Genomic DNA, 24239 nt, shown 5'->3' on the forward strand with positions numbered 1-24239 from the left:
AATTGATCATATCTAAGCCTTAACAACTTTCATAAGCTTTAAATGATAGTAATTGGGCTATTAGCCTATTGAATTCTGAGATCTATATGGTGAGAAAGGAAGTGCTACACAACTTCAAGGTCTTACAGCATCTCAGGGAGATGTCTGTGCTATAATTCAAAGTGAATGCTGTATTTTCATACCTGATAAATCCTTTAATGTAACACATTTGATGACCCAAATGAAAAATCAGATTTCTGCTTTAAAAGACCCATTCCCTAGTCTTGACAATCTTAAACAAAAAACAAAAAACTGGTTTGGTGTGGGAGGCTCATGGCTAAAATATTTACTTTTAATTCCACTAATGTTTTTAACTATGAAGTGAAGTCGCTCAGTCATGTCTGACTCTTTGCTACCTCATGGACTGTAGCCTACCAGGCTCCTCTGTCCATGGGATTCTCCTGGCAACAGTACTGGAGTGGGTTGCCACTTCCTTCTCCAGGGGATCTTCCCGACCCAGGGATCGAACCCAAGTCTCCCGCATTGTAGACAGACGCTTTACCGTCCGAGACACTAGGGAAGTATTTGTTTTTAACTATACCATTTGTATTTTGGTTGTTTCATAAGATTATTATTTCTTGAATTACCAAGTGTATGACTAAGGCTCCAACAAAAATGATGACTAGACTTGAAGCGGTTGATCAATGTATAGCTCGATATATGATCAATGATTGTAATAGTGTAACTCTAGGTGTGAAAAGATGCAATGAGAGGAAACTAGAAGACAGGTGTCCACAGATCTCTGACTATTGAGACCTAATCCAGTAACAGCACATTGAGTGTCTTATCAACAAACACCTTCTTCAGAACTGGGAACGAGCCTTCCTAGCAACACGGGACGAAATGGTCATGAAATGTCCCCCAAAGTATGGTCAGACTTATGACCACAAGGGGGCCAGGTCAACCGCAAATTGTCACTTACCAAGAGCATTGCCAATGAATGAACAACAAAGGCATTTTCCACCTGCTTCTGTGGAGATTGAGCCCCATGCTGCTGCAGCTGTTGACCTTCACCAACCCCTGAGGGAGCTCAGGGTGGAGTGAGGCCCTCTGTCCTCCAGGGAATCTGGTGGGACAGGTCTTAATTTTATCAATCCTTGCATCTCCTCATATCTAGAGAAGCACTAAATCCCTTCACGGTGACATCAGATCCTCAAGACTAACAAACACCCTTTTGTAAAATGAGTGCTCCTTCACCGAAACTTTATAATATTGACTTTCCCCCCACTGCTGCTTTGGAGCAGTCTCTCAGAGCTATCTGAGATGCTGCCTCCCAGGCTGGGTCCTCATTTTGCCCCCAATAAAACAACTCGCCACTCTCAAGCTGTACATCTTGAGCTGTACAGCAATGCAGGACAAAATGGTCATGAAGTGGCCCCCAAAGTATGGTCGGATTTATGACCACAAGGGGTGAGCTACAAATTGGCACTTACCAAAGGCACTGCCAACGAGTGAACAACAAAGCCATTGGCTATCCTCCTCTATGGAGATTGTACTGCTGCAGCTGTTGACATTCAACACCTCCTGAGGAGTTCAGGGTGGAGTGAGGCACTCTGTGCTCCAAGGAATCTGGTGGGACAGGTCTTTAGATAGTTGGATGTTTTCAGGAATGGGTTTTATGATCTCCATCCTTACATCTCTTATCCAGAGAAGCACTAAATTCCCTCACAGTGACATCAGATCCTCATGATTAACAAAAAACCTTTTGTAGAATGAGTACTTCATGGTATTCAACCGCCCCTTCAACGAAACCTTATATATTGACTTTCCCCCACTGCTGCTTTGGAGCAGATTCTCAGAGCTATCTGAGATGCTGCCTCCTGGACTGCAATCCGCATTTCCCCACAAATAAAACTTGACTTGCAACTCTCAAGTTGTACATCTCTTTTTTAGTTGACAAGCTAAACATCCAACTCATGAAATTAGACAAAGATCAACAGCAAAAATACAGAGAAGGCGGAAGGCAGAAATAATAAGAGCAGAAACTGATGACACGGTAAAACAACTGAAAATAAGATGCCCTGACAAAGACCGAAACTAGTTCTTTGAGAACATCATAAAACAGACAGACCTCACGTAAGATTCCTCAAGATAAAGAAGAGAGCCTCCGAATAAGAAAAATATCAGGCATGAAAGAAAATGGTCAATTATCCTCTGAAACGGTGTTTAACCTCAATAGCATCCACAAAAAGGCCAGTTTCACCACCATCAGATCAGCCAAAAGATGAATCTGACAACGCTGAGTACTGGAGAGGTGTGGAGGGCGAAAATTCAGTGCTGTGATGGGGGTGTGAGTTGGTGCAAACACTGTGGTGAGCAGTTTCCCAAAATCTAATGAAGCCAAAGACAGCCGCTTCCCTGGAATGCACCAATTCCGAGCCTGAAAATGTTCAAAGGTGTTAGTTTCAGCATTTTTGAAATAGCAAAAAACCACCACCAATCACAAAAGTCCATCAAGTGGAAAGTGCATAGATAAGTTATAGTACATGCCTACAAAGAACTACATAAAGCAGTAAAAAATGAACTAGAACTAAACTCATCAACAGGGGTAAGTCTTACCAACACAGCGTGGAGCCAGAAGTCCAGTCCCTTAGGAGAATGTAGAAGTTTTATAAAGCAGATAAAGGGAACTGGAAGATAATGGCAGAGGAATTAGAGAAGTAGGAGGGAGGGCAGGATTTTTTCCAGACTAGACTAGAAATCAACATCTTGCCTAAGGCAAAGAGAAAAAGCTTGCTCCTCTCTGTCGGTGTCTTGTGTATTCTTTACTCGCTGTTTTTCGATCTCGAAACATTAAACAGTAAAACACTAAAAAGTAGTTATTATTGAAAAGTGGAAAAGCAGCTACATTGAAACACAATAGTATTTTATAAAGTGTAAATATTTTGCTTAACATTCAAAACAGGATTTATTATAATTTTTTGGCACTCATTTAAATTTTGTTCCCCCAGTGAGACCCTACTTCTGGTCCTGTTAGAGGTTCTCAGTGGGTGGGAGGTGGGACGAGAGATGTCTGTGGCTTTCCGAGCAGTGGTTTCCTGGTGTGTCTGAGTGGGAAGACCTTAACCGCATTTTCATATCTTCGCTCACAATAACCTCCAGGGTAGGTATGCTTATGCTCACTTTGTAGAGGAAGAAGACTTAGGAATGATAAACTCTTTGGGCAACCTGGACTCAATTTCCTTATTTATAAAAAGCAATAATGTTGGTAACCTCATCATAAAGATTTAGTGAATTAATACATAAAATAGGGGACTTTGCTTGTGACCCAGTGCTTAAGAATCTGCCTTGCAATGCAGGGGACACAGGTTCGATTCCTGCCGAGGGGCAAATAAACGTGCTGCAGTGAAAGATCCTGTGTGCTGAAACTAAGACCCACTGCAGGCTAGTAAATATTTTTAAACAACACTTAGAAGAAGTATAGAAGAGATCTCTATACTTTATTGAGCTGTTCCTGACTTGGAACCTGCTCAGGATGACCTAGTTATTTAAGCGTGAGAATTGGGGTTCACAGACCCAATGAACATGAGTTTGAGCAGACTCCAGGAGATCGTGATGGACAGGGAAGCCTGGCGTACTGCAGTCCATGGCATCGCCAAGAGTCGGACATGACTGAGTAACTGAATTGAACTGGGGTTCAAGTCCAGTTCTGTCTACACCAGTACCCTAAGTGTGGTTAATCTGAATGGAGATGTGCTTTGAGTGTAAAATACACACCAGATTTCAAAGACCATATGGAAGAAAGTAACATAGCTAATTAGTAATTTTTTAATATTAATTACCCAAGATGATAAATTGGGCTAAATAAAAACATTTCCTTTGCCTGTTTCTTTTTATGTACTTAGTTTTTCCTGTGGCTACTAGAACATTTAAAATGACAAGTGGCTCATGGGACAGTGCTAGCCCACCCCAACATGCTGTACTGTCTGATGACAGCAAAGTCAGAAGTATTCCATTGCAGCTGCCACTGGCAACCCCAGTTGGACTCAACTGTTTGCCTAACCATTCCTCAAATAGTTCTGCTCCAAACCCACACCCTGTGCTTTGGAGTCTTAATCTCTGGCCCTCCACGGAAGTCCTAGTTCTGCTTTCTACCCGCCTTTGCCCCAGGGGTTCCTTTCCCAGTTCATCTTCCTTCTGAACTCATCTTTTATTGTGAAGTCTTCCTCGAACCATAGTCACACACCACTTTCCCAGACTTACTCTGCGTATATTATAACCTGCTCTGATTAGTCTTTTCTGCAGCCAAATTAATAACTGCACCAACCAACATGCTATGCAATTTAACTTCTACAAAATATTTTTTCTCAGCTACCATCTAATATAATCCATACAACCTCTGATAGAAGAACTGTGGTTATTGTTATTGCTCAGATAATGGAGGCTCAGAGATGTTACTTGAAGGAGGACACACAGTTTGTCAAGGTCAGAGACTGAGCCTTCATTATTTCTGGGTCTTCAGTGCCTTGCACAATGCCTGCTACATGGTTGATGCTCAAAAAGTTCTTAGTGAATGCAACCCATTTGGATGGAAAGGGGCTGTCTCCAATGCAGTAGATCCCAAGCAATGTTAGGAGAAGCACACTGATTGAAACCGCCCACCCTGGCCAGGCACCATAGTAACCATTTGCATGAGTTGTTTTATGACAGGAGATCCTGATAAGGAATACGGAACTAACAGGCCACCACCAACCCGAAGAGTTTGGGAAATGTTGAAAGGAAAGACTACATGTCCGTCCCCTTCCCAGAATCCTTCTCACTAGCATCCATCTTGGCTGAGCGATGCGTGCGCCACCCTCTGAATTAGAATGATTGGCCAAAGACCACCCGGAAACCAATCCCATCACCATAAAACCCGACACTGCGAGCCACACCGCAGAGCAGTTCTCCTGGGCTCCCTTACCCCCCTGCTCCCCACCCGGGCGCCCTTTCCCAATAAAATCTCTTGCTTTGTCAGCACATGTGTCTCCTGGGACAATTCATTTCTGAGTGTTAGACAAGAGCCTGGTTTCGGGCCCTGGAAGGGGTCCCCTTTCCTACAACAGTAAGAGTGTAAAGGGAAAGGGGAGCACGTTGGGTAGGTTCTAATCCTAGCCCGGTGACCTTATTCAAGGTCCTAATGCCTCTGTTTTCCCATTTCTCATCTGTAAAATGGGTTTTTGTGAGGATTTAAGTAAATTAATAAAACATATGGAAGGGCTTATTATTATTACTATATTCAAATGGGATAATTCAATCTGCTTGGTGAAGTTGTTAAGAATAATGTGCCTGGTGCATTGTAAGAGCTTAATGAGTGGCAGCTCTTATAATCCAGTGTTTGGGTGTTTTTTGTTTGTTTGTTTGTTTGTTTGTTTGTTTTTTTTAGAGAGCAGAATGCTTTTTACCCCCAAAGGAACCTGTATTCACAAGTCAGGTAAAAGCTGAATTCATGTTACCTATGTCCTCTCTTCCAGGCAGCCCAGATTCCCTCAGGCTCCAAGGAACAGATAGAAAATCTCTCATTTCATACACCTCTATCATCTTACCATCAAGGAAACAGTCTAAGGCTGGGGATATAATCTTCTAAGGCCACCTGACAAATCAGCACCAAAATGGGAACTAGACTGCATGTCTGCGTCCCCCAGGCCACAATCAAAACCCTCGTGCGGTGCGCGTAGAAGTGACCTTAGTTGGAAAAGCTGGAGAGGAGTGCTTCCCTGAGACCAACACCCTTTGCTGAATGTTGCCAAGGCCACCCCCGAGTGAGAGCAGAGATGGTGCCAGCCGAGTTCTCAGCCCTGGACTGAATGAGTGAAGACACGGTGTAAGCGTTTATCAGCTCCCACACCCCTATTCTGCCACTGCTGGGTGCTTCCTCCCTGCGCCCCTGCAGCTCCAGTCCCATTTCCCTCCAACTCTCGTCCCCTATTTCCCTTAGGAAACATCCCCCTCGCCCCCATTAAAGAATGGCTTACCCCACACAGAGTCCAGCCTAGAAGGGGGATGCTCGGGTGGTGGTGGCCAGTATCGGTGCCTCACTCAGGCTTGGCGTGGCCACCAACCTACGGTTATTGTCCAAAGTAAGTAAGGGCAGGAAGTGCAGACTTCTAGATGGAGGACCCAACAAGAAAACGTGCGACTACAGGATGCACAGAGCCACAGGAAACCCAGTTCCCTGTCTGCCTTCCCTCTGAGCAGATAGAAATCTCTTCTGGAGGCAGAGCTTCTGGCTTCTGGACAAGCCTTCCTCCAGGGCGAAGACTGGTCTGAAAGCCCCAGACAGAGAGAGACGCTCGGTGCTGCGCCGCGCCGCTGTTCCAGTTCCACCTCTGCCATGGCTGGTCATGTGACTTTGGGCAAGTCCCTTCAACTTCCTGAGCCCCTCTTCTCGTTTGTGAAATGACAGCAACAAAACCTGTCCCTTTCTCCCTGGGAAAACCAAACTGGCTGACGATCCCCACCGCTCCCCCATCCCCAGCCCTCCCATGGCTTTTTAACCATGTCCATGGGGAGGCTATGATGGGGTACCAGTCCTCTCAAAGTGTACAGAGACTTCACGTCTGTGTGTTTGTTAGGAGGAGGAAAGGGTTCTTCTTTTTTTAATCAGTTGTGTCAATGGTGTTACAAATATTAGGTTTTGGTTTTCAAACCATTTTGTGACCTGACTTTGTACACATGTAATGTTAAAAGAGAAACCACCTGATGTATGGTAGAAACCAACATAATATTGTAATTATCCTTCTATTAAATATAATAAAGGGGGAAAAAAGAAAAAAATGAAGGGGGGAGAGAAACAACCAACCAAGTGCTTTTCCCACCAAAGAAAAATGCTAAAGCCCCCAAACAACATGACTCTCTTTCCCCAGAGAGCATGTTCGCTCTGCAGAGGGTTTGCAGGACCTGGAGTTCTGACTCCTGCCCAGTGTCTGGGAAGAACGCTTTGAGAGCCAGGAAGCTGCTCAGAAAAGATGCACCTGGGGGTTTTTCTGACCTGAACTGAAAGTGTGAAGTGAAAGAACATCACAGTCACAGCTGGCTCCTCTGTACTGCTGTGCTGAAAGCCCAAAGGCACTGGGGGTCACAGGTGAGTGAGCCGGGCCTGGCCTTTTGATGGTGGCTGCTACCCCTGCAGTGAGAAGCTGAGATTGTAGACCGACAGCAATCTTTTTTTTTTTTAATGTCAGACCACACTCCACCACATGTGGGATCTTGGTTCCTTGACCAAGGATCGAGCCTACACTCCCCATGTTGGAAGGCAGAGTCTTAACCCCTGGCCACTGGGGAAGTCCAGGAACCATCATTTTTTATCTCTGACTAGGAATGGGGAGGCCTGGGTTCCAGTCCCTATTCTGCTACTGAGTGACTTTGGGCAGGTCCTTTTTCCTATCTGGGTCTTCTCTCATCTTCAAAGCAAGTAGATTGCTGGGTCACTTCTTAGGTCTCCTCTGGGAAACTCACCATGTTGGATCCCAGTATCACACAGGTTTGGCAACCAGACCTCTCTGGATTCAACCAGCCCTAGATTCAATTCCAGCTCTGTACCTTGTGGGCAAGTTACTTCACCTTCCTGAGCCTCTGTTTCATTCACCTGTAAACCAGGAGAAACACTACCCATACCACACCATTGTGCAATCAAGTAATAGAAATTTACAAAATGTACAGTGGCTTACAGTACGTGTCTAATGAAAGGCAGGAAATACTCAATAGAGTTAGTTTATAGAATTCTTACAGGATTCTGGGCTCGTTCAACTTTTGTCTGAGAACTTAGGCATCTAGAAAGTTCTTCAGGACTTCCCTGATGGTTCAGTGGCTAAGAATCTGCCTGCTGATGCAGGGGACACAGGTTCAATCCCCAGTCCAGGAAGATCTCACATGTTGTAGGGCAGCTAAGCCTGTGAGCCACAACTACTGAGCCCATGCTCCACAACAAGAGAAGTCACCACAGTGAGAACCCCGAGCCCTGTGACAAAGAGTAGCCCCTGCTCGCTGCAACTAGAGAAAGCCCACGAGCAGCAACGAAGTGCAGCCAAAAATAAATAAATAAATTTTAAAAGAGAAAAGAAAGTTTTCCGTTCATCCTTAGGGGACACTTTTTTTTGGGGGGGGGGGCGACAAACCAACCTTGTTTGAGCTGCATAACTGATTCATTACTAATAGATTGCTTCCCAGCTGGCTGGGCTCTTGGCAGTATACCCAGCCATAGGAAGAGTGTCATGGGGCCTTCCTTACCCCTTTCTTCTCCTAGCTTCCCTCTGTGCTTGGTAGCACTTGGTTGCAATTGCAACAAATTTTTCTGGAGTTTTGGACTGTGGGCTATATTCCTTTGCCCAAATCTTATTTATCTTTTCAGGTCCTATATCAAAAGTCACCTCCTCCAGGAAGCATTCTCTGGTTTCTTCTTATTGGTCTGCATGGATGAAACTCATTGAGTCCTACTGCAGAGATCACTGCCTACCTTCCATTATTTGTGCCTATTCCTTGTATTGCTTCCTGGACTGTGAGTTTCTAATTTTGAGAATAGAATCTGGGTCAGGGAGTGGCAGCATCTTTGTGTTCTATTCCCCCTTACACCAAAAAGAGTCTGCAGTAGATTCTTGGTGGAGATCCTCTCATGAAGGGCCTGAGCTAAGCAAAGCAGCCCGATGGAACTGGAACTCAGCCCACATAAGCAAGGCAATTCGATGGCCCCCAAGCCACTGCTCCACGTTCCAAAGCCACAGCAGACATTGCCCATTGCTCCCAGTCTTCCTGTGCCCTAAGCCTCACTGTCAGCTTCTCACCATAGTGCTTCGGGCCCACAGATCCAGGCTTCCGGAAAGAGGTGGGAACCACAAGCAGCAGGTCAAAAGCAGAAAGTTAACTAGAAGGTTGGTAACTGTCCAGGCTCTTTAACCTTATAAACAGACCACCAGGATAGTCATTCCTAAAATGGATTTGGCCGTGGAGGTGGGACGGCATATGGAGGAAGGAAATTATAATTTCTCCAATGATATGAATCAGAGGAGAAGGTTGTTGATGGGAGGCAGAGTAGAGAAACTACCCCAGGACTCCCCTGGGGGTCCAGTGGTTAAAAATCTGCCTGCCAATGCAGGGGACCTGTGTTCAATCCCTGGTCCGGGAAGATTCCACATGGCCTGGGACAACTAAGCCACAACTACCGAGGCCTGAGTGCTGCAACTACTAAAGCCTGTGCCCTCTTGAGCCTGCACTCTGCAGCAAGAGAAGCCATCGCGGTGAGAAACCCCTGCACTGGAATCAGAGAGTAGCCCCCACACGCCGAAAACGGAGAAAGCCCGTCAGCAGCAATGAAGACCCAGTGCAGTCAAAAATAAATACATTTTTTTTAAGAGGAGAGATACAAAGAGCTGCAAAGGGGTTATTTTCCAAGCTGATTTCTCTAGTATATTCCTCCTGGATTTCCAGCCCTTGAGCACAGGGCCCTGGTAAAAAGTAGGCTCTTATGTATCTTAAAATCAACTTACTGAATGAATGAATGAATGTCTATTAGAAAAAAAGCGGGTTTCTTCAGACTCGCTTCTTTCCTTTCCCCTCAGCTGCCAGGAAGCTCCGAGTTGAATGCACTACAGGCCAGCAGTGCTGGGTCATTCAAGATTGGTTCCTCGTTTACTTGTTGGTCCTTTTTGTGGGTTCCAGTGCTTTGCTTCTATTTCCACTGCCCTAATTCATAACACAGGCCACCTCCAGTCCTTTTAGGAAAGAATTTGTAATTTACAGAATTGGGCAAAAGATTATTGAGTTCTCCTCGACAATTCCTTTCTCAAATGCCTATTGGTTGTGGAAGAAACCCAGTCCCCATGAGCCTGCCTTGTGGGGCTGAAGGGTTCTCTCCCGAGTCTGCTATCTACACGCCATTCATCATCCCCACCCACGGGTCCGCAGAGTTACTTCCTGCTGTCTGGACACTTATTCTCCCTGGATCTTCCTTCCTCATCCATCTATATCATCTCCAGCCTCTCTTCCAGGAGGAATTGAGCTACATGAAGCCTGAGGCCTCTTTCCACTGTAGTGAAGGTTAAATGTCAAGACTTTGGAATGAATCATTGTAGGATTCAAATCCCAGCTCTGCCACTGATGGGCTGTGTGACCTTAGGGCAAGTTACTCAAACTCTCTGAGCCTCAGTTTCTTCATCTGTAACTGGGGAAATTAATACCTGCATTCTTTTTTTAAAAACTGTTCACAAGTTTATTACTGAGTTGCAAAAATGTTTCCCCTGTAATACCTGCATGCTTGACATCCAGATGAGATAATTATTTAAAATGAGCAATAGCTTGGCTGCCTAACTGAAAGGTAGAGTGTGAGTATGATGTAGCAGAAAGAAAAGGACTCCAAGTTAGGAAGCAGATACTCTGGGATTGAACCTGGCACGGAAAGTGAAAGAAAGTGAAAGTGTTAGTTGCTCAGTTGTGTCTGACTCTTTGCAACCCCATGGAATGTAGCCCACCAGGCTCCTCTGTCCATGGCATTCTCCAGACAAGAATACTGGACTGGATTGCCTTGCCCTTCTCCAGGGGATCTTCCTGACCCAGGAATTGAACTCAGGTCTATGCACTGTAGGCATTTTCGTTACCATCTGAGCTACTGAAGCTGACTCTGGGACTGGTAGTTCTATGGAGAAGTCACTAACTCTGTGTGGCCCCTGAATTGCCTTATGAAAAGAAGATTGGAGGATAGCAGTGATGGGCCTTTGTATTGTAGTACTGCCCTCTCTTTGATATCTCATTTAAACCTGATCTTATTTTCTGAATTTTATAGATGAAGAAATTGGGGTCCAAGGATGCTAAGAGACTGGCTGGGGGTTCAGAAATCTGTGCTTTTATTCATTCCTCTGAAGACCCAGGGTCCTATCTCATTGTTTACATTCTTTACAGCTTCCAAACCATTACTCAGTAAATTAACTAATCTGAAATCTACCCACAGGACAATTTTGTTGAGTCTTTTCAATACCTTCTTTTCAACTACCTTCAGTTCAGTTCAGTTCAGTTCAGTTGCTCAGTCATGTCCGACTCTTCATGACCCCATGGACTGCAGCACGCCAGGCCTCCCTGTCCATCACCAACTCCCGGAGCTTACTCAAACTCATGTCCATTGAGTCGGTGATGCCATCTAACCATCTCATCCTCTGTCATCCCCTTCTCCTCCCACCTTCAACTACCTTACACTCCAGCAACTTCCCTTTCAGAGAATGGACCCATAAGGCCCACATTCAGAGTATATTTTATTTGACAGTTTGCACAGCAGGGGAGGGCTCCTAGCCATTATATGAGGCAGGTGGCATTCCTGAGGAAATAGGTTCAGAAAGGGCAAGGCCTTTGCCCCCAATTTACAGCAAGTGGCCAGCCAAGCCAGGACTTGAGCCTTTGTGTTCTGACCAAGTCACGTTGACAAAGGGCAGGATCTAATGCGCGACCCTGCCCAGGTGACACCAGACAGCAGAGTCTTTTGTCTTTAATCCCAGGGGCAAATTACATCTCTTTTCTCTTTTTGTCTTTTTCCTCTTCTGATCGGTTTCACTCAGTCTTGCCTCCATTGCTAGCATTCTCTGGCTTGGATTTTAGTCCTGTCCCCATCAGCCTGGTGAAGGCCCGGTCTCATCTCTTCACCCCAACAGATCTGCCAGACAGGCTGAGATCCAGCCCTGGCTCAGCCGACTATTAGCTTTGCACCCTCAGATAAAGTCACTTACTTCATTCACTTCTTTCCCTCAGTTTCCTCATCTGTAAAATGGGAATAACATATAGTATATATTTCTTCAGTGATGGTGAAGCAAGAGAACTAGCTGAGATAACATCATGCTTAGTACAATGCCTGGCACAGAGTTCGCCTGCCGCCGATGGCAGGCTTTACGTGTACCTATAAGGTGTATATATAGTGTAACTGTCTCCTCTCTTTCTCAAGTTCTTTGTTAGTTGGCAGTGAATATGGATGACAGTGCCGTGGCTGCTATGCCCTTGGGCTGTATGGGTACAGAGGGGTGGTTCCTGGGAGACAGGAACAAGAGGTGGGTCAATGTTAAGAGATCAGAGGGAGAAGATCCTATTTCCATTCAGAATTTTTGGAAATGAGTGAACAGGAAGCTGAGAATGTACCTGGGAGCCTGGTGGGTTATTAACCAGGCTAGGGCAAAGAAGTCAGCCTAAGGACTTCCCTGGGGGTCCAGTGGCCAAGACTCCATGCTGCGATGAAGATCTTGTATGCCACAGATCAGACCCTGCGCAGCCAAATAAATATTTTTCAGAAAAGAAGCAGCAGCAGCCAGCACCCATCAGCCTGCAATTATGGGGAGAGCCCTGGGCTAATGAGACAGGAGTCTGGATTCCAATCCAAATTTTGAATAGAAATTGTGTAGCAACCTCAGGCAAAACAGTCCCCTTTTCAGAATGTCCATCTGCACCAGGAAAGATCTCAAAACCCTTCTCGTTTGGTCCTTTCAATTTGTGAGTTGTGCAATTAACCTTGTGGGCTGGGGCAGGGCAGGGTGGAGGCGGAGAGTGGGTGAGGGAATTTGTCAGGTTGCAAAAGAGCTCAAGTGAGAAAGACTCGAGCAACAGTTCTCAAACGCTGTGGGCTCAGCACCCCTTTACCATCTCGAAAGTTGCCCAGATCCTCAAGGGCTTTTCTTGATACAGGTTACGTCTTTCAAACAGTGACTGGTTAGAAACTAAAGCTGACAACTTAAAAATGATATTTAATCGACCTGTTCCGTGTAAAAGAGATAATGTGTTTTTAATGCCAATAATTCTGGGGGGCAGATCTCTTTGCTGCCTAGCAGCTGGAGTCTCATCTCTGCTTCTGCGTTCACTCTGTTGTGCTATATCACTGTGGTTAAAGTGTATGAGGAAAGGGGGTTTGTCGCTGTCCCCTGGAGCTTCCTTTGTGGCAGGCACTACGTGGAGGCCTCCTACCTGCACGCCCTCTCTCCTTTATCCTGCCAACTCCTCTTGCGGATAAGTTGTCTTATTTTCACTGTCTTAGGGAGCCTGGGGGGCTGCCGTCTATGGGGTCACACAGAGTCGGACATGACCGAAGCGACTTAGCAACAGCAGCAGCAGAGATCAGGAAAGTGAGGTTCAGCTGGAGGAATTTGCCCAAGGTCAGACGGCTTGTAAGTGGCGGGGTCAGAACTCAAAGCCAGGATGCTATGTTCCACTTGGCGTCGGAACCCGTCCATGAAGACCAGGCCGGCCTGTCTGGAGAGGGGCGGAGGCCTTTCTCACACTCCAGGTAACAGTCTCTTCCCTGGTGTCCTTTTCTGCCTTCCCTCCTCAGACTGCTTCCTCTAACCAAGGCCTGTCACACCACCGCTAGGGCCAGGGCACTGGAATATCAGCTCCAAGAGGGCCGGGGCTCATCGCCCGGTTTGCTTTGTGCTGTGTCCTGGGGGCCTTAGACCTCCCCGGCTCAAGGAAGCTGCTCAAGGAGTGTTTGTCAGATGAACTGGTTGAAGGAGTTCTCTGACACTTGTGAAAATCCCCAAGGAGGGTTCCCTTCTTCAAGATGCTCAGAGCAGGGACTTCCCTGGGGATCCAGTGGCTAAGAAACCACCTTCCAACGCAGGGGACATGGGCTCCATCCCTGGTCTGGAAGGATCCCACATGCAGGAGGATCCCACATGGGGGCAGAACTGGTATGACTTCCATCGTAGAATTGAGGGAACTGGCCCCAGCAAAGAGGCTCTGTTGTCTGTAGGACTTCAGGCCACCAAGATCTGTGAGCGGTGACAGAGTGGCTAGAGGGTCACCAGGGTGGCTGGACAGGGGCTGGTGATAAATTAAACTCAGTGTGAGTACTCAAAGCCACGGAGAGATGAGAGGCCAGCGATCTGGGAGTTAACCCTTACGGGCGCTCCAAGATAGCCCTTTATGATACAGCGCGTTCATGTGCTTTGGGGAATCTGTCTGGCTTCTGGCCTCTGTGGCCCTGAAGAGGAAAGTACGGTAGCATTTCTGGCCTGGGATCTGGTTTAGATCCAACAAGACTGATTCCTTCAGTAACTTGAACGGTAACCTGGATTTCTATCTCCTGCTTCTGTGAAGAGAGGTGATTAGCAGGTAAGAATCCACTCAGAAGCTTCCCGAGTGGCTCAGAGATTAAAGCGTCTGCCTGCAATGCGGGAGAACTGGGTTTGATCCCTGAGTCGGGAAGATTCCCCTGGAGAAGGAAATGGCAGCCCACTCCAGTATTCTTGGCTGGAGAATCCCATGGATGGAGGAGCCCGGTGGGCTACAGTCCATGGGGTCGCAAAAAGTCGGACACGACTGAGCAACTTCACTTCACTTCACTTCACTTCAGATAGAGGTTTTAGAGACAGTCCTGAGTCACAGATGTGAGTTCTGATTCCGCCTTTTGTGAAATCTGTGGTTTCCTGGGCAAATTACCTCACTATCCTGAGCCTCAGTGTCCTCACCTGTAGGATGGGGATAATGAAATTATCTCCCCTCGGGGCTGCTGGTGAAGACTGAGTGGGGTGGTCGTATGTACAAAATGCATAGCAAGTTGCCTGGCTGGTGCTTAATAAATCCTCGAAAACGTTAGCTTTTTTTTTTTTGGCTGTTGTGGGTCTTCGTTGCTGCATTCGGACTTTCTCTAGTTTCGGTGCGAAGGCTTCTTGTTGCGGCGGCTTCTCTTGCGGCGGAGCCCAAGCTCTAGAGCGCAGGCTCAGGGGTTGTGGCGCTCCGGCTCGGTTGTCCTGCGGCATGTGGCATCTTCTCAGACCAGGGACCGAACCCACGTCCCCTGCGCTGGCAGGCAGATTCCTAACCGCTGAACCAGCGGGGAAGTTCAGTATTAGCTATTAATGTTTATTGTTCTTGTGTGCATTTTCTCTGCCAGGTTACTTAAGGATCATATCCAAAATTTAAAGAGAGAAATAGAATGAGGTGATTGGACTACACCATCTTTCATCTCTTCTGACGCAGGAACTATTTCACAGTAATATATAATTTTATAAACCCCAATGAGAATTTTATGGACTGTGTCATAATTTTCTATGGTCCATGAAAAAGCAAGGGTTTTAAGTCAAAGGTACTGTTTGTAATGTGTCTTATTTCCAAAATTTCCTAAACATTTATTTAACTTATATGCCTAATATGTAAAAACAAATGTTTACGGCTCCACGCCTTGCGGTGACCCATGTGCTTGATTTGCTTTAAATTCATGACCGAAGAAAATGCATGGTGGCCGAACAAATCTTAAAACGATGTTTTATGGAGGGACCAAATGGACATTAAAATAGACTGACAGGGAGAATTCCTTGGTGGTCCAGTGGTTATGACTTGGCACTCTTACTGCCAGGGGCCCCGGTTCAATCCCTAGTCTGAGAACTGAGATCCCAAAAGCATTGAAGGATCATTTACGTGAGTTGAGGTTTTGCGTTCTTGCATCTGATTGCTTAAAAAGCTGAATTGTAGCTTTTAAAAACAATCTTATGCTTGTTGTATGGTAAGACAAAATAGCTCTCAGGTCCCTATGTATAAGCACCTCTCTGCATATGCCTTGCAGGTATACATCACTTTTCTGTGCAACACAGAAAAATAAAAAGTACATATTGTTTTTTCTTTTTAACCATCTTTGACATTTCGTAACAGAATTTTCCTGGTAAGCCATGTAAGGAATTTGATCAGATAAACGCAAATGATAAGTCTGGAGGCAAATCTGTGAAGTCATTATCTTCCTTCTTCTACTTCCTTGTTTATGCAGCCTCAGAGTTCCCTTTGCTTCCTTTCTTTTCCTTTTTTAAAACAATGTGTTTATTTATTTGGCTCCATTGGGTCTTAGTTGCAGTACGGAGGATCTTTGTTGTGGTGCCCTGACCCTCCAGCTGTGGCAAGCTGGCTTATCGACCAGGGATTGAACCCCAGGTCCCCTGCACTACAAGGTGGATTCTTCACCACTGGACCACCAGGGTAGTCCCTGATTCCTTTCTTTAATCATTGGTTCTCTAGAGGTATAAATTAAACAACGTAAGATGAAGATCAGTGTAAGACCATGTATTAGCCAAAGCCACTCCAGTGGTCAAAAGATGAACCGCCTGGTTGGAAGTCATGAGAGTATCATTTGTTTGATCACCACTAACTATCGCTTTTGATTCTTCCATTTATTTTATTAAAAAAATTTTTTTTTTGGCTGTGCCATGTGGCTTGTGGGATCTTAGTTTCCCAACCAGGGATCAAACCCAGGTCCCTGGCAGTGAGAGTGCTGAGTCCTAACCACTGGAATTCCCAATCCTTCCATTTATCTTAAGAAGTTCTCACATTGAGAAAAATGTCTTTTAAATGGCAAAACAACTATTCACTATTTTTTTTTAATGGAAATGTTCTAATAATGTGAACCTTCTGGAATAGCTTCTTCCTTGTTGGGATAAGCTGGTGGAAAACAGTGGAAAGACAGACCTGGGCTTGACTCTCGTCTCTGCCATTTACCTGCTGGCTCTGAGCCTTGGCAGCCTCACCTGTGCAGTGGGTGTTATATGATGACTCAGAGACAGTCCATGGAGCTCCAGTCCCTGCTTTTGGCTTCGTCAGATTCCCCAGGATCCAGACAGATCCCCGGAGACCCATAAAGGATGGACTCGTTGCATTCTGACAGAGGCAACACTGAATGCAGCTGTGATTCTCAAAGAGGAACTTTGGGGTGGCCCCAACCCCCCAGGAGAGGAAGGCGGGGGGACTTCGGTGGGAGAGGCTGCCTCTGTCTTGCGGGTGAATGGATCCGGGGCCTCCCCTCTGGGGGTGTCAGCAGCTGGGGGAGGAGAAGAGAAGCAGCAAAACCCCCAGGATGCCCGACCCACCCACGCAGTCACCCGCTTGAACGTAATACTCACAGCTTTCTCTCCCATGCTGGGTATGATGACGCTGGGGAGGCTCCTCCCGCCTGACCTACCCCATCTATCTGCCCTGGTCTGCCATTTTCTTTCCTTTGGGGGTCTTCGCTGCCTGAGGTGGGGGGCAGGACACCCTGCAGACCCTACCTCTCCAGAATATGATGGGAAAACGGAATAAAGGTCTTGTCCTTTTCTGCTGGAGGAGGGCTGACCCTGGGGACTGCCTTGCACCTTAGTGCTTAGGAGGCACTTTCCACATCTGTTCTCCTGTCTGATTCTCGCCACAATGTACCGCAGTTCCGGATTCAGATAGACCTGGGTTTAGGTCTTTGCTTTGCCACGTGACTAGCCGTGTGAACTTGGGCAAGGCTTTATGCCTGGGTGAATTTCAGTTTCTCACCTGTCAAATGTGGCTAGCGATAGCATCTCCCCCACAGGCTGCTGTGAGAATTGAAAAAGGTAAGACTGCGGGTCTAGCAGAGCTCCAGCACGTTGTACTAGAATGCTCAGTAAACGTTGCTGTTGTTCAGTCGCTCAGTCCTGTCTGTCTCTTGGTGACCCCATGGACTGCAGCACGCCAGGCCTCCCTGTCCTTCACCAACTCCTGGAGTTTACTCAGACTCATGTCCATTGAGTCGGTGATGCCATCCAGCCATCTCATCCTCTGTCGTCCCCTTCGTCTGCCCTCAATCTTTCCCAGCATCAGGGTCTTTTCCAATGAGTTGGCTCTTCGCATCAGGTGACTTCAGAAAACACACAAGCACTCCTTTGAGGTGGGTAGGTAATCCTACCATAGCGTCATTTTTAGAGTTGAAGAGATTGAGGTTTGCGAAGGAGATGTGAGTCAGCCAAGGTCGTCTGACTAATTGGTGAGGGAGACTTGGGTCCTCCACTGAAACTTAGGTTCAGTGATCGACAGCACAGCTTTGGAGCCCACGGCGCAGGACTTGACCCTGGCTCTTCTTCTCCTTGGCCATGTGACCTTGAGTGACTCCCCATTGCTCTTGAGGCTTGGTTTTCCTTCTCTATAAGGTAATGCAACCTATCTCCCTTCAAAGAGTGCCCTTGGTGTCTCCCGGCTCGGGGACTTTTTGCAGGGGCAGGGGCAGAAAGCAGAAGCTTTTGAAGAAAGCCCTTCTTCCTGTCCTTTGTAAAAAAAAATACCTAAGCTCAGTGAGAAGGTTAAGCTCGTGTCCCATGGGTGGAGAGAGAAGAGCCTGCACCTGCGATCGAAGGCCAAGGAAAAAGGAGGTGCCCCCACACAGGGAAAGCACCCGAGGTCACGAGTCCTGTGAGTGCTGGGGGCCTGAAGTACCTTGGGGAGATGGCAGGACCTCTGGGGGAAGTTGCCGGGTGGCATACCCTGGAGGGTGAACCCAAGACACAGGGCATTCCAGCCTTGGCAAAGAATCTGGGCTCCAGGCATACAGGGGAAAGGAGGAGGGCTGGACTTCAGGGGATCAAACCCCTTTGGACAGGGGGTGTTCATCATAGGAGGAGCCCAGGCGGCTTCTCTCACTCTGTGCTCCGTAAGTGACCCTAAGGGTGAGGAATAGGGGAGGGGATAGCTCAGTTCACACTGAGATCCACTTTCTGACTTGCTCAGTAGGATGGGGGCTTGGAGTCCTATTGAATGTGCTTTAATAAGAATGTATAAAAGAACCTTTTATGAACATCTGAGATCAGGGAGAAAGATGAAGAGACGCGACAAGGTGAGGAGGGGAGAGGAAAGACTGGCACCGAGGGCTCCGCTCAGCTGAACCGGGCTGTCGTTTCCCACCTTGTGTGTGTGCTATGCTCAGTCACGTCTGACTCCTCTGTCCATGGAACTTTCTAGGCAAGAAGGCTGGAGTGGGTTGCCATTCCCCTCCTCAGGGGATCTTCCTGACCCAGGGAACCTGGGTCTTCTGCATGAGGGCAGATTGTTTACCATCTGAGCCACCAGGGAAGCCCCTTTCCCACCGTAATCTGACCTTAACCCACCAAAGGGTAAAGGACATGCGTCATTGATAGAAGCGGATGCTTGGGCTCAGGGCAGGTCAGGGACCACCTCTAGGTGAGCCAGAAGGTGGTTACAGAGCTGGGGCCAGTGTTGTCAGGGTGCCACCTCCCAGGGTCTCCCCCAGTTCCTCCGCAGCCCCTCCTCCATCTCATCCGGGTCTTCATGCCGTGAAGGTGTCTACATGCTGCCCATTCTAGGGGAAAGCAGCCCCACAGCCGCATTCATCCCCATCTCTAGTCCAGGGCCAGGGTGCATGGGGTGAAGGTCAGAATCTCCACTTCAGCCACTCCCTGAGCCCAGCACACGTGCCGACTGCAGCGCTGGCATCATCTCATCAACCCTCCCACGAGCCTGTGAGTGATGGTCTCGGGTCTGAATTTCTCAGAAAAGGAAGCTGAGCTGGGGAGAAGTGGGGTGATTTGTCTGAGGCCGCACGACTGAAGCAACTTAGCAGCAGCAGCAGGGTTAGTAGAGGCAGCGCTGGGGTTCACACTCAGGCACTGACTCCGGGGTACACTTGTCAGCCCTACTGTTTGCTGAGTGGAACCTCCAGCGAAGTGGATCTCTGGCCTCCTGGGTCTAGAGTGGACCAGACCACACTACACTCCTGAGATGCCCCCCGGGCAAGCTGGGTCTCTCTGTGTGTCAGTTTCCCCATCTGTACAATGGAGGCCAGGACTCATCAGATGATTTCCAAGATCTCTTCTGGCCCTAGTCTTTTGTTTTTTTCTTTCTTCCTGGCCCATGATCTCCTATTTAAGCCTGCTCCTTGTAAGGCAGGAGAGCCTAGTGGCTGAAGTGTGCGGGGAGCCAGAATGCCTAAGTTCAAGCCCAGTGTTCTCATGTAATGCCCATGTGACTGCAGGTGAGTCACTGAGCCCCGTCTGTAAAGTGGGAAATGACAATAGCACCAGTGGCAGACTGTTGTGAGGATTAAATAAAATGAAACCACGAAAGGTTCTTGGAGCAGTCCCTGGCACACAGCGAGGCTCTCTAAGGCTGCGAGCATCACTGTGTGCCCTTGGTGGACACGGAGCTGAGAGCTGATTCTTGTCCTAGCTGAGAGGGTGAGGACCACACAGGCCATGAGCCTTCCAGGGGCTAGTCCTGAAAAACTTCAGGAGTCCTCAGAAACATCAATCCCCTGGCCCCAGGCAGGCCCACCCAGCTTCTTATCACCCTGGAGGGAAGGGGTACCGTGAGAACACAGGTTTTCTAGAATGAGGAAGAAGCCCTAAATAAAACAATAACAAAATCTACTCACGGTTTTCTGGTGGTTGAGCTCCCTGACCTTGCTGGACGTTGAGTCCTGGTGATTGTGTGTCTCAGGTCTGACCCTGCAGCCCAGGCAGAGCTCCTGGGGCTGCTCTCCTCAAACCAGCTTTCTCGCGCATTTGGTTTCTCACAGATGAGTGAGTGTGGGGAGCTCTGGTCTTCCGTCCCTGTCACCACTTCCCCTCTGGGTTCCCGGTGCCACGGTGTTCTTGCCCTTGCAGTTGAATTGCTTCTCAGGGGGATCTCTGGCCAGGGCATAGGCCCAGGAGTCCTGGGATTTGGGTTCCAATCCAGCCTTGCTCTCATGATCTTGAGCAATTCACTTAACCTCCCTAAACCTTAGTTTCTTCATCTGTAAAATGGGGATCAAGTACCAGCCTCACACAGATCACCTAACAGGACATTCTATGCTAATGCTTCTTCCCCATCAGACCAGAGCTTTGAAATCCAACTGCCTTCAGGCACCAGGCAAATAACTGATGTAAATGGGTGCAGGGTGCTGGTACAGGGCAAGAGGGACTGTGGTGGGGACTATGGGGAAAAGGGGAACCCATTTCTCAGCTCCAGGCAAGACTTGCCACCTGGGAGTGCAGATCTAATTGCCAGACGTCCCAAGCATTTGGCAGATGTACCACGTCTTTTAAGAGACACTAGAAATAGTGACTTTTACGTAGTGGCTTCCGGTTTTAGAATGTTGACCATAAAGTCAAATCTGAAAGTGCTAAGTGGGTCAAATCAAACACCATTTTCAGTTTATGTCTGCTGGACCATGGGCTCCCTGAGGGCAGGCAGTGTGTACCCATGCCCAGTCCTGAACCTGATACAGTTCTAACATTTCTCATACCTGTTATCTCAGATAGAATATTTAATGAGAGTCTGCTTCTCCCTAGGGATACACAGATGAGTATGATAAAGTTCTTGCCTTTCTGGGGTAATGGCCTTTGATGAGCTCATTAGATCTTTTCACCTACTGCCTCTCACAATCCAGGCCTCAAGGGTTAGATTTGGCCAGTAATTCTCAAGAAGGGAGATTTTGCCCCTGAGGTGGAGTTAATAGATTTAGCGAGTAAAATTATATTATGGTGATATTTGAGACCTGCACGTGCTGAAAGATTATTGTTTCTTATCTGAAATTGAAATGTAACTGGCCGTTCTATACTTTTATTTGGCAACTCTGCCCAGAGGGGACATCTGGCAATATCTGAAGATGTCACACTTGGCAGGGATCCTACTGACATCTAGTGGGTGGAGGCCAAGAATGCCACACACAGCCTACAATGCTTGGGACACAGGGATTATCCAGCTCAGTTCAGTTCAGTCGCTCAGTTGTGTCCAACTCTTTGCAACCCCATGAACCGCAGCATGCCAGGGCTCCCTGTCCATCACCAACTCCCGGAGTTTACCCAATCTCATGTCCATTGAGTCAGTGATGACATCCAACCACCTCATCCTCTGTCGTCCCCTTCTCCTCCTGTCCTCAATCTTTCCCAGCATCAGGGTCTTTTCAAATGAGTCAGCTCTTCGTATCAGGTGGCCAATGTATTAGAGTTTCAGATTCAACATCAGTCCTTCCAATGAACAATCAGGACTGATCTCCTTTAGGATGGACTGGTTGGATCTCCTTGCAGTCCAAGGGACTCCTAAGAGTCTTCTCCAACACCACAGTTCAAAAGCATCAATTTTTTGGCACTCAGCTTTGTTTATAGTCCAACTCTCATATCCATACTCAACATGTCAATAGCACTGAAGTTGAGAAATGGCTCTAGACCCAGCCCAGGTCCCTTCTGAGCAAACCCCACTCTGGAAGGCCTTTCATTTGATAACTTATCCCTTGTGTGTATAGGGGGCACTCCTAGGAGCAAGTAATTGACAGTGAGGATGAGAAGAGACACTGGGGTATTAAGAAAGACGGAAAAAGAGATAGGATGTAGTTGGGGCATGGGGGCCACCTGCAGCCTACATCAGACTTCTGTCTGCATGGGAATTGGGGAACACCAGGGATGAGCTAGGAAAGATCCATCAGATGGTGTCACGACACTGCCTCCTGGACCCCTGGCTTTGAGGAGACCCCATCAAGAAGAAGGGGAGGTTGCCCTCCCCGCCGAAGCCTGGCTCCCCATTGCAGCCCAGAGAGTGGAAAGGCAGGCTGAAGGCAGGTCTATGAGAAATGAATAATGAATGAAGAAAAGGAGGGAGCTAGTTTTGAGGCTAAGGTGGAAACGACACTGGGAACCCGGGTTCTGCCGCTACCTGGCTGTGGAACAAGTTACTTCCTTTGCCTGGCCTCCATTTCCCCACTTCCAAAATGAGAGGTGCCACTTTTTCTAGATTCCACATGCAAGCGATAGCACACGGTGTCTGTCTTTCTCTGTTGGACTTTATTCCCTTGGGGTGATAGCTCCCAGGTCCCTCCGCGTTGCTGCAAGTGGCATTATTTCATTCTTTCTAATGGCCGAATAATACTCTCTCGTATGTATGCTCTGCCTCTTCTCTGTCCATTCTCCTGTCAGTGGACATTCAGGTGGCTTCCATGTCTTGGCTATTGTAAATAATGCTGCTGTGAACACTGGAGTGCAGACATCCTTTTGAACCATGATTTTCTCTGCATATATGCCCAGGAGTGGGATTGCTGGATCATATGGTAGCGCTAGTTTTAAAACACACATGTTGGCTGAGGACTTGGCAAAATACTCACGGGGATTTCTGTGCAGACTTTTAGAGCTCTTCTCTAAATTGTTTCTTTTTCTTCATTACTGTGCTCAATACTCTATTATAACCTAAATGGGGAAATTTGACAAAAAAATAGATATATGTATAGAATATACATATATATGTATATTAATATATATGTAATGGAATCACTTTGCTATATACCTGAAACTAACACAGCATTGTTGATCAACTATATTCTAAAGGAAAAAAGAAAAAAGATGGGTGCTTGTACAGTTTTCAGAGTCACCTAAAGGGCTTGTTAAAACAGACTGCTGGCCCACCCCACCCCAAGTTTCTGGCTATGTGTCCTGGGGTGAAGGCTGAGAATCTGAATTCCTGACAAACTCCCAGGGGAGTTTGGTCCCAGGGGATGCTGTCGGTCCTTGTCCACACCTTGGGCAGCACTGAGCAGCGTCGTGGGTAAGCGCCCTTCCTGCTCTGTCAGGGCAGGATCTCCGAGTCGTCTGGGTACCTTGGGCAGGGCTGGGAGGGCCCACAGGAAGTCCATTCTCTTTTCCCCAGGGAGGGCAAAGTGCACCTGCCGGGGAGGTTCCAAGAGTTGGTTTTCTGCTCCCAGTGAACAGCCGGCTTCACCAGCCCTTGTTCTGTGAGGTGCTGCCATCTACTGGATGTATCTGCCCATAGCTGGGCCCAGGGCACTGCCATGTTTGGGGCCTGATTGAAAGAGGAACCTTCCCTCCAGTATTCTTGCCTGGAGAATCCCATGGACAGACGAGCCTGGTGGGCTACAGTCCATGGAGTTGCAAAGGGCTGGACACGACTGAGGTGACTTAGCACAGTAAAGCACCTTCCCTGGGTGGTGTCTTTCCTACCAGGCCTCAGGGAAGCAGCCTTGGTAATGTCTAGGCCACCTGTCCCCTTTAGATGACTCAGTTTCCAATATACAGGACACCTGAGTTAACCTGGGAAATGAAACCAAGATGCTCTGGTAAGCTTGTGGGATAACATGCTATCTCCAGACATTGCTGTTTTCTGCTTTAAAAATCCTGACATTCATTTGTTAAATGGAAAAGGATTAGTGTACCTTTTACAAATTTTTACTATCAGCACCCTTTTAGTGCTAAGTTGCTTCAGTCAAGTCCGACTCTCTGTGACCCAGTGGATTGTAGCCTGCCATGTCCCTCTGTCCATGAGACCCTCCAGGCAAGAAAACTAGAGTGGGCTGCTATGCACACCTCCAGGGGATCTTCCCAACCCAGGGATCGAACCTGTATCTCTTCCTTCACTGGCAGGAAGATTCCTTACCACTAGCACCACCTGTGAAGCCCAGGTGGTTGCATAGGGCATGCTTAAGACACAGTGGCTCACTTAGTTAAACTGGGCGAAAATTTGATAGTAATGTTTGTAAGCCTGCTGTGAGACAGACACTC

The 24239-nt window shown here is 47.5% G+C and overlaps 1 protein-coding gene across 1 annotated transcript in view; it reads right to left on the reverse strand.

Annotated features, from left to right (window-relative positions):
• The window catches only part of CNR2 (cannabinoid receptor 2), a 34578-nt gene extending 14309 nt beyond the window's left edge, over positions 1-20269 (reverse strand). The window contains exon 1 of the mRNA XM_005676856.2: positions 20126-20269. The gene's annotated coding sequence lies outside the window, so the exon portion shown is untranslated. The remainder of the gene's footprint in view (positions 1-20125) is intronic.

The sequence above is a fragment of the Capra hircus genome, chromosome 2, assembly GCF_001704415.2.
Source record: "Capra hircus breed San Clemente chromosome 2, ASM170441v1, whole genome shotgun sequence".
Lineage (NCBI taxonomy): Eukaryota > Metazoa > Chordata > Mammalia > Artiodactyla > Bovidae > Capra > Capra hircus.